Below are 14,057 nucleotides of genomic sequence, written 5' to 3'. Positions count from 1 at the left end.
GCTCCGCACCCCCCACCCCCCACCCCGGGGAAGACAAAAAGCTGGGAAGGGAGGGAGGAAGGAGAGGAATGTGCAGAGGAAATTTCCTCTGCAAAACAGGAAATCCAAGGGGAGGCGGGCCGGGAACTTTCGGGGGGGGGGGGAGTTGTTTTTTGTCCCAAACTCATCCAAGTTGTCTTGCTGATTCCAGCCAGCGCAGCAAAAGCACCGGGGGGGTGTGTGGAAAATCTGTGGGTTGCCGGGAGGCTGGGCCCTTTGGCTCTCTCCTCCTCCCCCCCCGGGCTAACGGGGAATCGGGTCTCTGCCACCCCCCACCCCCCTTCTCCTTCCCCGCCCCGCGTCCTCTTTCTGGCTCTGCCTCTTGCGCCAATGGAGAAGGGAGGCGGGGAGTGAAGGAGGCGGGGGCCGAAGCAGCCGGGCCAGGGAGACGCCAGCCCTCCGAGCGGGTCGGATCTGCTGCCGGGATCCGCACACGGTACTGGCGCCGGAGGGGAGGGATCGGGCCCTGATCTTGGAGCCAGCCGGTTGCAGACGAGGGGGTGCCCGGCGCTTGGGAGGGGCGCGGCGGGCCGGGGGCTGCAGAAAGGAGGGGGCTCTCTCGCCCCTCCCGCTGGGGGTCTCCTTTAGCGGCGAGGGTGGTCCCGGGGGGGGGGGGGCTCTTCCCTTCCTTTGTGCTGCCTGGGAGAGGGGCTTCCCTTCCGGAGAAGGCAGCTGGGGAGGGGGTTGCCTCCATGGAGAAGGGGGGGAGCAACCGGTTGGGGAGGGGAGGCTTGGGGAGGCGAGGAGCCTGCAGGAAACCGGAATCCCGAAGGGCCCTGGGAAGCCGGCATGTGCCTTTGGCCGCTGTGTTGGAAGCTCCAAGGTGAAAATAAGTCAAAGAGAGTTGCCTTGAAGGGGGAGGAAAAAGAAGCAACGCAAACGCTCCGCAGCAGCAGCATCCCGACCGAATCTCTCTCTTATTTTTTTTAAAGCCAGAAAAGCGTGCAAGGGCGGGGGGGGGGGGAGGATGAGGCAGGCGCTGAAATGAGGCCTGGCCAGCTAAGCAGAAGGGTTTCTTCTGCAGCGCCTTTGCAAGACGGGCTTTCCCCTCCCCCGGAATCAAAATGGGTTTGCAAAATCAGCTGGGCGCGCTTTAGCCTCTGGGCCCCTCTGGCTGGTCCCTGGGAGCATGCCTTCAAGCAACAACAAAAAGCGGGAGTACAGCAGCGCCTTTAAGACTCTCAAATTTTTACCCGGAATGCAAGCTTTCCTATGCGTACAAAACCTTCCGCTCCGAATGAAACTTTTGGCGGCCTTCAAAGGTGCTGCTGAACTCCTGCTTCGTTCTGTTGCTTCAGAGGACACAGGCGCTCCGCCTGCATTGAAAGAGGGGGGGAAAAAGGGGGCTGGTTCTTGACGATCAGCTCGAAGGCCGATATGAGGCCAGAAACAGCATCCCACCAGCTTTCCAAGCTCCCGGGTCTTACTTGGAGTCCATCGACAGAGGCAGAACGTCCAAATCCCAGGAAGCCATATAGCCTCACTGTATATCCTGTTAGGCAGGCCTTGACTGGAACAGGGACCCATTCCAGAAGGATGTGTGAAGAAGGGAGCGGGTGCAGAGCAGAGCAGAGAGGGCGATGGGGTCTGGAGACCAAACCCTAGGCCACGAGTGTCAAACTCATTTGTTATGAGGGCCGGATCTGACATAAATGAGACTTTGTTGGGCCGAGCCATGCCAGGCCGGGCCATGCATCTACCTATTTAAGATTAGGAAGGAGAGAGATAAATTTTTATAAAGAACATGCTTTAAAACATTAGCACTCATTGGTTTTAAAGATGCTTTCTTTGCATTTCTCCCACGGGATCCAGGGAACTGGGCAGTGGAAGCCCTGGCTCTTTCCTTCTTTCCTCAGGAGACCAGGAGGGGGAGGAGCCTCAGCCAATAGAAAGAAGAGACATTTAGCTCAGTAGCTCTTCTGCACCATTGAGAGAGCTTGGCAAAGCAAGCTATTCCTCCCCCCTCCCTCCCCAAAGGAGGAGCCTCAGCCTATGGAGAAAATAGAGGTTTTGCTCTATAGCTCCTGTGCGATTGAGCAAGCTGGGCAGAGCAAGCTGTGATGCAGAAGGAAGCAAGATATAGGGAGAAGGAAGCAGATGACAGCCAGTTGCTCAGGGGCATGATAGGAGCCCTCTGGGGGCCTGATCCGGCCCCCGAATTGCATGTTTGACACCCCTGTCCTAGGAGGAAAAGCTGAGGGACTTGGGAAGGTTCAGTCTGGAGAAAAGGAGGAGGAGTGGGGGACAGGACTGCTCTCTTGAAGTCTGTCACTTAGAGGAGGACAGGACTCACAAGAATGGATTTAAATTACAGGTGGATAATAGGAAAACCTGTTGGATAATAGGAAAATTTGTTGTTACAATCAGAGTAGCTCGGAGGGGGTGAACTTTGCCTCCCTGGCAGTCTTCAAGCAGTTGCTGGATGAGTCCAGGATGCTGAAGGCGTGGGGCGGCCGAACTTGCTTTAACGTAAGAGCCACATAGAATAAATGTCAGACGTTTGAGAGCTGCAAGGAAAGGAAGGAAAATAGATAGGGGAAGGGGGAGAGAGAGGTGGAAAGAAAGCAACTTTAACTTTAAATGCCTTCTCCAAGCCATCTGATGGGGCGGTGGGGGCTTCAAGAGCCACAGAATATGCGTGAAAGAGCTACATGTGGCTCCCGAGCCCACAGTTTGGCCACACCTGCACTAAGTCATCCTGTTCTTCCACTTCTAAGGAGATCAGTCAAGGTGGGTTGGCATGTTAGTCTGTCTGTCTAGCAGCAGAAAAGAGCAAGAGCCCCGTGACACCTTCAGGACAAACCAGATTTGTGGCAGGGTGTGAGCTTTTGTAAGCTTCCGCTCACTTCCTCAGATACAGCCAGAAGGGGAGTCCCTTATGCCTTTTCCACTCTGTAAGACTAAATGTGGTGCCTAACATGGAGACAGATTCCTCCATTCTCCAAGATATATGGACAACAGTTCTAGTTGTACCTGAAGAACAGTGACTCCTAAGAACATACGAAAAGACATGTTGGATCAGGCCAGTGGCCCATCCAGTCCAACACTCTGTGTCACACAGTGGCCAAAAAAACCCAGCTGCCATCAGGAGGTCCACCAGTGGGGCCAGGACACTAGAAGCCCTCCCACTGTGCCCCCCCAAGCACCCAGAATACAGAGCGTCACTGCCTCAGACAGAGAGTTCCAACGATAAGCTGTGGCTAATAGCCACCGATGGACCTCTGCTCCATATGCTTATCTAATCCTCTCTTGAAGCTGGCTATGCTTGTAGCTGCCACTACCGCCTGTGGCAATGAATTCCACATGTTAATCACCCTTTGGGTGAAGAAGGACTTCCTTTTATCCAGTCTAACCCGACTGCTCAGCAATTTCATTGAATGTCCACAAGTTCTTGTATTGTGAGAAAGGGAGAAGTCCTTCTTCCTCTAACTTCCCCATCTCATGCATAATCTTGTCAACCTCTATCCTGTCACCCCTCAGTCGACGTTTCTCCAAGCTCAAGAGCCCCAAGCGCTTTAACCTTTCTTCCTAGGTAAAGTGTTCCAACCCTTGAATCATTCTAGTTGCCCTTTTCTGCACTTTTTCCAATGCTATAAGGCTGAAGCTTCTCCCCTGCCACAAACACAAGGTGTTAGAATGGATAAAAGGAAGTCCCTCTTCACCCAAAGGGTGATTAACACATGGAATTCACTGCCACAGGAGGTGGTGGTGGCTACAAGCATCGCCAGCTTCAAGAGGGGTTTGGATAAAAATATGGAGCAGAGGTCCATCAGTGGCTATTAGCCACAGCATATTATTGGAACTGTATGGGGCAGTGATGCTCTGTATTCTTGGTGCTGGGGGGGGGCAAAGTGGAAGGGCTTCTAGCCCCACTTGTGAGCCTCCTTTTTTTGGACACTGTGTGACACAGAGTGTTGGACTGGATGACCATTGGCCTGATCCGACATGGCTTCTCTTATGTTCTTATGTGGCACAGAGTGTTGGACTGGATGGGCCATTGGCCTGATCCAACATGGCTTCTCTTATGTTCTTATGTGGCACAGAGTGTTGGACTGGATGACCATTGGCCTGATCCAACATGGCTTCTCTTATGTTCTTATGTGGCACAGAGTGTTGGACTGGATGGGCCATTGGCCTGATCCAACATGGCTTCTCTTATGTTCTTATGTGGCACAGAGTGTTGGACTGGATGGGCCATTGGCCTGATCCAACATGGCTTCTCTTATGTTCTTATGTGGCACAGAGTGTTGGACTGGATGGGCCATTGGCCTGATCCAACATGGCTTCTCTTATGTTCTTATGTGGCACAGAGTGTTGGACTGGAGGGGCCATTGGCCTGATCCAACATGGCTTCTCTTATGTTCTTATGTGGCACAGAGTGTTGGACTGGATGACCATTGGCCTGATCCAACATGGCTTCTCTGATGTTCTTATGTGGCACAGAGTGTTGGACTGGATGACCATTGGCCTGATCCAACATGGCTTCTCTTATGTGACAACAGAGTGTTGGACTGGATGGGCCATTTGCCTGATCCAACATGGCTTCTCTTATGTTCTTATGTGACACAGAGTGTTGGACTAGAGGGGCCACTGGCCTGACCCAACATGGCTTCTCTTATGTGACACAGAGTGTTGGACTGGATGGGCCATTGGCCTGATCCAACATGGCTTCTCTTATGTTCTTATGTGACACAGAGTGTTGGACTGGATGGGCCATTGGCCTGATCCAACATGGCTTCTCTTATGTGACACAGAGTGTTGGACTGGATGGGCCATTGGCCTGATCCAACATGGCTTCTCTTATGTGACACAGAGTGTTGGACTGGATGGGCCGCTGGCTTGATCTAACATGGCTTCTCTTATGTTCTTATGTGACACAGAGTGTTGGACTGAATGGGCCATTGGCCTGATCCAGCGTGGCTTCTCTTATGTTCTTATGTGACACAGAGTGTTGGGCTGGATGGGCCACTGGCCTGATCCAACATGGCTTCTCTTATGTTCTTATGTGACACAGAGTGTTGGACTGGATGGGCCACTGGCTTGATCTAACATGGCTTCTCTTATGTTCTTATGTGACATGGAGTGTTGGACTGGATGGGCCATTGGCCTGATCCAACATGGCTTCTCTTATGTGACACAGAGTGTTGGACTGGATGGGCCGCTGGCTTGATCTAACATGGCTTCTCTTATGTTCTTATGTGACACAGAGTGTTGGACTGGATGGGCCATTGGCCTGATCCAACATGGCTTCTCTTATGTGACACAGAGTGTTGGACTGGATGGGCCGCTGGCTTGATCTAACATGGCTTCTCTTATGTTCTTATGTGACACAGAGTGTTGGACTGAATGGGCCATTGGCCTGATCCAGCGTGGCTTCTCTTATGTTCTTATGTGACACAGAGTGTTGGGCTGGATGGGCCACTGGCCTGATCCAACATGGCTTCTCTTATGTTCTTATGTGACACAGAGTGTTGGACTGGATGGGCCACTGGCTTGATCTAACATGGCTTCTCTTATGTTCTTATGTGACATGGAGTGTTGGACTGGATGGGCCACTGGCCTGATCCAACATGGCTTCTCTTATGTTCTTATGTGACATAGAGTGTTGGGCTGGATGGGCCACTGGCCTGATCCTACATGGCTTCTCTTATGTTCTTATGTGACACAGAGTGTTGGACTGAATGGGCCATTGGCCTGATCCAACATGGCTTCTCTTATGTTCTTATGTGTTCCTGGACTCTGGCTCTAAGACTTCTAAAGCAAGGTGTCTTTGGGGGCAGCTAAGGAAGGCCAGGTGGCAGCAAAACCTATGTCTTTTCAGAACGCTACAGAGAGGGGCCCTTTCAGAGGTGACCTAGAGAGGTCTTTCAGGGAAAGTGAAAATGTTACACCCACTATAAAGTCCTTTCATTAAAACAGCATCTGGAAGTGCACACAAAAGCTCATACCTTGAATAAAACTTCATTGGTCTTAAAGGTACCTGACCGGGCTCTAGCTTTATTCTGTTGCTTCAGCCCAGGGGAGGCCAGACTTGCTTAATGTAAGAGCCACATAGAATAAATGTCAAATGTTTGAGAGCTGCAAGGCATGAATGTCAGGTGTGTGAGAGTGACAAGACAGGAATGTCAGATGTTTGGAAAGGAGGGAAGGAAGGAAAATAGAAGGGTGAGGGAGGGAGAAGTGGAAAGAAAGCAACTTTAACTTGGAATGCCTTCTGCACGCTGGCCAATGGGCTGGTGGGGGCTCCAAGAGCCACACAATATATGTGAAAGAGCCACATGTGGCTCCCGACCTTCCGTTTGGCCACCCCTGCTTCAGACCAACACGGCTACCCACCTGGATTTCTCCCAGAATAACCCTTTTAGGATGCTCTGCAATTTGAGAGAGAAAACAAGGGGGTGGAAGGGGGCATTCCAATGAGAGAGGCAACTTCACCCGTGATCCAGATTCCCTTCTCTTGCCTGATTCAACATGATTGAGCAAAACACACCCCAAGGCAGCTTCCTTCACACACACACACACCTCCCCGTCACACCAGGCAATGCAGTCTTTGCTCAACACTTACACAATAAACATTGCTTCCTGTTTGGGAAGGACCAAAAAGGACCTCTGATTCCACTCTGTCCAACTTCCCTATGCTCAACCGTGTCCTCGAGTGAGGACTGTCTTGTGTTCTGCAGGTTTTTCTGCCTTAGTAGAGATTCCTTCCCACATCCACGTGCAAGCTAGGAAACATCTGAACACTGGGAAAGGGTTTTGGGGACGGGAACACCTGAAGCTGCCTTAGACTGGATCAGACCATCAGTCCGTCAAAGTCAATCTTTACGCAGGCTGGTGGCAGGTCTCCAGGGTTTCGGGCTGAGGTCTTTCCCATCACCTCCTGCCTGGTCTTTTCAACTGGAGATGCCGGGGATTGAACCTGCGACCTTCTGCAAGCCAAGCAGAGCCTTGACCACTGAGCCACAAGGCATCCCCATACTCTAGGACAAACGGGAGCCACATGTGGTTCTTTCACATATTGTGTGACTCTTGAAGCCGCTGTTGGCTGGCTTGGAGAAGGCATTTCTCTCTTTAAATCACTTCTCTTAAGCCAAGCCAGCTGGGGGCATGGACAACGCATTTAGAGTTAAAGTTGCTTTCTCTCCACCTCTCCCTCCCTCCCAATCGATTTCCTGCCTGCCTGGTCTCCAACATCTAACATTCATGTCTTGTGGCTCTCAAACATCTGACATTTATTATATGTGGCTCTCACATTAAGCAAGTTTGGCCACCCCTGGTTTAGTGAGTTGTATATGGTAGAATGACAGAACAGGTCAGCACATGGGAGTAGCTCTGCAGGATAAGGGGATCCTGTAAATCAAGCGTTTGTTTTCTCTTAAGCATAAATAGAGTTTATAAGTAAAACAGTGTTAACAGTTTCTGTATGGTTAATAAGCATAATGGTTTCAGATCGGTGTACGGTTCTTCTTGTGGATTTAAAACAGACCTAAGCCACAAAGGCCTCTTTTTCTTGCTTGCTACTTAGGCTAACGACTTGAAAAAAACCTTGGTTTTCTGACCTCCCACTTAGACTCATGACTTCCTCACAGAGCACAGATTTCCCTCACGCTTCATAGCCTCACCCTCCCATCTCTTCTGCCCCCATGCACTTCCTCAACTGTAGTTGTCTCTCCCTCGCAAAGCTGCCTGCCTCTGATTTAATTTCAACCTGTTGGTTCTGGTCCGACCTTCTGGGGCCACAGAAAGCAACTCCGCACCATCCTTTAGCTAAATGATAGCCCTTCAAGGACTTGAAGATGGTGATCCTATCACCTCTCAGCTGCCTCCTCTCTACGCTAAACATGCCTTTCAACCTTCAAGTAGGCTTTGGTGTAACAAAGGACATTCCAGTTGGTAAAATCTCAAAAGCTGGAATGGATGAGTAGGTCAGATGGAGTTTTGGGGGGCAGGACAGAGAAGGTAGAGAAAGAAGTACTTTTCTCCCTTTCTCACAATACGAGAACTCGTGGGCATTCAATGAAATTGCTGAGCAGTTGGGTTAGAACGGATAAAAGGAAGTCCTTCTTTACCCAAGGGTGATTAACATGCGGAATCCACTGCCACAAGAGGTGGTGGCAGCTGCGAGCATAGACAGCTTCAAGAAGAGATTGGGTAAACATCTGGAGCAGAAGTCCAGCGGTGGATATTAGCAACAGCGTATTGTTGCAACTCTCTGTCTGAGGCAAGTGATGCTCTGTATTCTTGGTGCTTGGGGGGTGGGGGGCAACAGTGTGAAGGCTTCTAGTGTCCTGCCCCACTGATGGATCTCCGGATGGCGCTGGTTTTTTTTGGCCATTGTGTGATGCAGAGTGTTGGACTAGATGGCCCATTGGCCTGATCCAACATGGCTTCTCTTATGTCCTTATGTGACAGAGTGTTGGACTGGATGGGCGACTGGCCTGAACCAACATGGCTTCTCTTATGTGACACAGAATGTTGGACTGGATGGGCCACTGGCCTGATCCAACATGGCTTCTCACGTTCTTATGTGACACAGGGTGTTGGACTAGATGGCCCATTGGCCTGATCCAACATTGCTTCTCTTATGTTCTTTTGTGACACTGAGTGTTAAACTGGATGGGCCATTGGCCTGATCCTGCATGGTTTCTCTTATGTTCTTATGTGACACAGAGTGTTGGACTGGATGGGCCACTGGCCTGATCCAACATGGCTTCTCTTATGTCCTTATGTGACACAGAGTGTTAAACTGGATGGGCCATTGGCCTGATCCTGCATGGTTTCTCTTATGTTCCTATGTGACACAGAGTGTTGGACTGGATGGGCCACTGGCCTGATCCAGCATGGTTTTTCTTATGTTCTTATGTGACACAGAGTGTTGGACTGGATGGGCCACTGACCTGATCCAACATGGCTTCTCTTATGTTCTTATGTGACACAGAGTGTTGGACTGGAGGGGCCACTGGCCTGATCCAACACGGCTTCTCTTATGTTCTTATGTGACACAGAGTGTTGGACTGGATGGGCCACTGGCCTGATCCAACACGGCTTCTCTGATGTTCTTATGTGACACAGAGTGTTGGACTGGAGGGGCCACTGGCCTGATCCAACACGGCTTCTCTTATGTTCTTATGTGACACAGAGTGTTGGACTGGAGGGGCCACTGGCCTAATCCAACAGGGCTTCTCTTATGTTCTTATGTGACACAGAGTGTTGGACTGGATGGGCCATTGGCCTGATCCAACATGGCTTCTCTTATGTTCTTATGTGACACAGAGTGTTGGACTAGATGGAACCAGGAGGCAACATTAGGGGAAGGCCTCAGCCTCAGCTGGTTGGCTGCTGTGTGAGATGGGAGGCTGGTCTGACCCATCAGGGCTTTTCTGGTGTTCTAGTGAGCTGTTGTGGTGTACTTTTGCAGGCCTCAGAGGTGGCCATGGTGGGGAAAGAGAGACCTTTCCCCTGCTCCCATGGCAAAAGCTGAAGCTAGTCCAGCTGGACTGTTGAGGAGATCCGGCTGAGGAGGATGTTTCAGTTGCTCGGTGTGACGCTTTTTCCAGATCCCTCGCTGATAAAATCTTTTTCATCCGGACTCGGAGGCCAGATTAATTGTAGATCAGTTGCCTGGGGGTGAGAGTCTCTTCGGGCAGGTGGGAAGTTTGTGGGAAAGCATTGACGGTGGTGGTGACGGCTGTCAAAAACACACTCCTCCTGCAAAGGAGGACCAGGCCTGTGAACTTGCCTTACACTGAATCAGACCTTTAGCCCAGGGATGTAGAACTCACGAGGGCCGGATCTGACATCAGCGAGACGTGGCTGGGCCATGGGTGTCAAGAAACGTAATGCCAGGCAGCGGAAATATAAACTTGATAAAGGACACAAACACAAAAGATTTTTTAAAAACTTAAAATCAAACATGCTTAAAAGATTGGTCTTCAAGGTGCTTTCTTTGCAGCTCTCCTGTGCCTTCGGGAAAGGAAGCTCTGTCTCTTTCCTTTTTTCCCCAGGGCAGCTGTGTTGGTCTGCAGTAGAACCGTTAGACTTGAGCCCAATAGCAGCTTAGAGACCAACAAGAAGCTCTGGCTCTTTCCTTCTTTCCCCAAGGGATGGGGGGGAGCCTCAGCCAATGGAGAAAACAGAGGTTTTGCTCTGTAGCTCCTGTGTGATTGAGGAAGCCTGGCAAAGCAAGCTGTGAGGCAGAAGGAAGCAAGAGAGAGGGAGAAGGAAGCAGACGGCAGCCAGTTGCTCGGGAGCCTGATAGGAGCCCTTCGGGGACCTGCTCCAACCTCTGGGCTGCGTGTTTGACCCCAGATATAGGCTCTCAAGATCAGGTATTCTCAAGTTGACCTCTGGTTGGGGTTTCAGACAGAGGGAACTGACGTCGTCCCGCCGGATTATCTCTGTCGCAAACGGAGAGGAGGAATGGTTTCTCTTTAACTGTGTCGGATCTGTTAATTGCCTTTGATGTGGTTGGCGATGTGATCGTATTGGACCGTTTAGAACACTGTTTGGGGGTTCTCCAGTGAATTCATTCTCTTCTACGGGACCAGAAGAGAAGAAGAAGAAGATATTGGATTTATATCCCGCCCTCCACTCCGAAGAGTCTCAGAGCAGCTCACAATCTCCTTTACCTTCCTCCCTGACAACAAACACCCTGTGAGGTGGGGGGCGCTGGAGAGGGCTCTCACAGCAGCTGCCCTTTCAAGGACAACCTCTGCCAGAGCTATGGCTGACCCAAGGCCATTCCAGCAGGTGCAAGTGGAGGAGTGGGGAATCAAACCCGGTTCTCCCAGATAAGAGTCCACACACTTAAGCACTACACCAAACCGGCTCTCCATTTCCTGACCATTAGAGCTGTTCCTTAGTGGAACAGGCTTCCTCGGGAGGTGGTGGGCTCTCCTTCCTTGGAGGTTTTTCAACAGAGGCTAGATGGCCATCTGGCAGCAATGAGGATCCTGTGAATTTAGGGGGAGGTGTTGGTGAGTTTCCTGCCTTGTGCAGGGGGTTGGACTAGATGACTCTGGGGGCGTTCCTTCCAATTCAGGAGGTGGTGGGCTCTCCTTCCTTGGAGGTTTGTAAACAGAGGCCAAATGGCCATCTGACAGCAATGAGGATCCTGTGAATTTAGGGGGAGGTGTTGGTGAGTTTCCTGCATTGTGCAGGGGGTTGGACTAGAGATCCCTTCCAACTCTATGATTCTATGGTTGTGATGGTGGTGGAGGGGGGGACACAGCCTTGAGCTTGACTTGCCCCTCCTGCCCACCCGCACACTTAACCACTACACCAAACTGTCTCTCCACCCCAAACTGGCTCTCCGAAAGGGGACGCAGTTGCTCTCTTGGAGTGCGTGAAGGGCTGTCACTTCGAGGAGGGCAAAGAGCTGTTCCCGTGGGCAGCAGAGGAGAGCACTCGCAAGAATGGGTTAAAATTAATGGCCAAAAGGTACCAGCGGGATATTAGGGAACAGTTTTTGACAGTTAAGAGTAGTTCAGCAGCGGAATCGGCTGCCCAGGGAGGTGGTGAGGGCCCCCCCCCCTCACTGGCCGTCTTCGAGCAGAAGCGGAACAAACGCTTGACAGGGATGTTCTAAGCCTGCAGCGTCGAACTCATTTGCTATGAGGGTCGGATCTGACATAAAGATGAAAGAGCTGCGCTGGCTACCTATTGCGTTCCGAGTCCGCTTCAAGGTGTTGGTATTGACCTTTAAAGCCCTTTATGGTCAGGGGCCTGTCTATCTGCGGGACCGCCTTTCTCCACATGTTCCCCGGAGAGCGCTGCGTTCAGGGACAAAAAAATCTACTGTCCATCCTTGGACCAAAGCAGGCTAGGTTGCGTTTGACACGGGCTAGGGCCTTCTCGGTGGCAGCACCAGCACTGTGGAATGCTCTCCCGGAGGCCATAAGGGCCCTGCGGGATCTTTCTACTTTCCGTAGGGCCTGTAAGACCGAATTGTTCCGACAGGCCTTTGATATCTAGCCGGGAGAGAACTGCCACCCCACATCATAAGAACATAAGAGAAGCCATGCTGGATCAGGCCAATAGCCCATCAAGTTCAACACTCTGTGTCACACAGTGGCAAAAAATGTTATATACACACATACACTGTGGCTAATAGCCACTGATGGACCTCTGCTCCATATTTTTATCTAAACCCCTCTTGAAGGTGGCTATACTTGTGGCTGCCACCACCTCCTGTGGCAGTGAATTCCACATGTTAATCACCCTTTGGGTGAAGAAGTACTTCCTTTTATCCGTTTTAACCTGTCTGCTCAGCAATTTCATCGAATGCCCACGTGTTCTTGTATTGTGAGAAAGGGAGAAAAGTACTTCTTTCTCTACTTTCTCCATCCCATGCATTATCTTGTAAACCTCTATCATGTCACCCCGCAGTCGACGTTTCTCCAAGCTAAAGAGCCCCAAGCGTTTCAACCTTTCTTCATAGGGAAAGTGCTCCAGCCCTTTAATCATTCTAGTTGCCCTTCTCTGCACCTTCTCTAAAGCTATAATATCCTTTTTGAGGTGCGGCGACCAGAACTGCACACAGTACTCCAAATGAGACCGCACCATCGATTTATACAGGGGCATTATGATACTGGCTGATACATCATTGTAGAGTTACTATGTGATCACCATCAGAAAAGGAGAACCCGCTTATATTGCAGTGGTACAGCACCAAGAAATGGTTTTAAATTGTAACTATGTTTTATTAGTTTTAACTTGTAAATATGAATGTTGTTAGCTGCCCTGAGTTCGCTTGCGGAGAGGGCGGGATGGAAATTTAAAGTAAAGTGAGTGAATGAATGAATGAATGAATGAATGAATGAATGAATGAATGAGACCTTATCAGGCTCTGAGCCAGGGCTTTTTTTGTGGCAGGAACGTCTTTGCATATTCGGCCACACCCCTCCGACGTAGCCAATCCTCCAAGAGCTTGCAGGGCTCTTAGTACAGGGCCTACTGTAAGCTCCAGGAGGATTGGCTACACCTGTGGGGTGTGGCCTAATATGTACAGAATGTACTGAATAAAATGTACAGAATAAATATGCAAAGGAGTTCCTGTTACAAAAAAAGCCCCAGTCTGGGCCATGTTGGGCCGGGCTATGTGTATACCTGTTCAAGATACAAACAGAGATATACTTTATAAAGGACGCAGACACGCACGATTAAAGATTTTATTTTAATTTAAAAAAAAAAAACACCTTAAAACATGCTTAAAACATGAGCACTTGTTGCTTTTAAAGGTGCTTTCTTTGTATTTCTCCCATAGGATCCAGGGAACTGAGCAAAGGAAGCTCTGGCTCTTTCCTTCCTTCCCCAGGGGACTAGGAAGGGGAGGAGCCTCAACCAATAGAAGGAAGAGAGGCTTGGCTCAGTAGCTCTGCTGTGCGATTGAGAGAGCCTGGGAAAGCAAGCTCTCCCTCCCCCTCTTCCTCCCCAAGGGAGATGCCTCAGCCAGTGGAGAAAATAGAGGCTTTGCTCTGTAGCTCCTGTGCAATAGAGCAAGCCTTGCATAGCAAGCTGTGATGCAGAAGGCAGCAAGAGAGAGGGAGAAGGAAGCAGATAACAGCCAGGTGCTCGGGGGGGCTGATAGGAGCCCTCTGGGGGCCTGATTCGGCCCCCAAACTGCATGTTTGACACCCCTGTTCTAGGCTGATCCTGCATTGAGCTAGATGGCCCCTCCAGCTCATATGATTCAAGGGCAGAGCAGGTCCATCCGGGAAGCGGAGTCCCCTGTATAGGACTACGAAATGTGATGTTACTCAGAGCCCTGCTTGTTCCCTTCGGCTCTTGAGGGCTTCCTCTGAAGAAGGGAACGTCCTAAAGTCGTCCTGAGAGTGTGGTCACCCTTCAGCAAGGTCAAGGGTGGGTGTGAAGAATGATTAACCCAAGCCCAGTCCTTCCTTCCTTCCTGGAGGCTGTAAATAAAGTGGTTCATTTTAAAAGATGTGTCCAGGCGAGGCGGCGACGCTGGTTTGTTTGGAAGTCTGGCAAGCGAGCGAAAAAGGGAAGGACGCTTTTTT

The 14,057-nt window shown here is 50.6% G+C and overlaps 1 protein-coding gene across 1 annotated transcript in view; it reads left to right on the top strand.

Moving 5' to 3' along the window:
* The first annotated feature begins 357 nt into the window (after window positions 1-357).
* HVCN1 (hydrogen voltage gated channel 1) overlaps window positions 358-14,057 on the top strand; it is a 41,291-nt gene continuing 27,591 nt past the window's right edge. The window contains 1 exon segment of the mRNA XM_060249666.1: window positions 358-475. The gene's annotated coding sequence lies outside the window, so the exon portion shown is untranslated.

Source organism: Heteronotia binoei, chromosome 11 (genome assembly GCF_032191835.1).
Source record: "Heteronotia binoei isolate CCM8104 ecotype False Entrance Well chromosome 11, APGP_CSIRO_Hbin_v1, whole genome shotgun sequence".
Lineage (NCBI taxonomy): Eukaryota > Metazoa > Chordata > Lepidosauria > Squamata > Gekkonidae > Heteronotia > Heteronotia binoei.
This window is presented reverse-complemented; position numbering and strand designations above follow the sequence as displayed.